Below are 333 nucleotides of genomic sequence, written 5' to 3'. Positions count from 1 at the left end.
CAATTTAGTGTTTAAGAAATTCTCATTTTTAAAACACTTAAAGTAAACATTTTACTCCGTATTTCTTATTAGAAATTCACTGAAATAAAATTTTTCTTTTTAAGACTTTCCATTTTACTTCTTTCCATAATTAAAACTCTTTTTAATCTTGGAAACCCTTTTATTTTAGGTAAACTTCCTAAAATATATCTAAGACAACATTTCAATTTCTAACATTTAGAACATGGATTAGTTTTCTAAATTGTTTGTTGTTCAAGTTACCTAAATGGTGACTTAACAAATTTTAGAAACTTCTAGTCAAATGAAAATTTTAAGAAAAGTTCAATGCTATCA

The sequence above is a fragment of the Theobroma umbraticum genome, unplaced genomic scaffold, assembly GCF_002168275.2.
Source record: "Theobroma umbraticum cultivar Fairchild unplaced genomic scaffold, ASM216827v3 scaffold_77.0, whole genome shotgun sequence".
In the NCBI taxonomy this organism is placed as follows: Eukaryota; Viridiplantae; Streptophyta; class Magnoliopsida; order Malvales; family Malvaceae; genus Theobroma; species Theobroma umbraticum.
The sequence above is the reverse complement of the archived record's forward strand: the minus strand, read 5'-3'. Positions refer to the sequence as shown.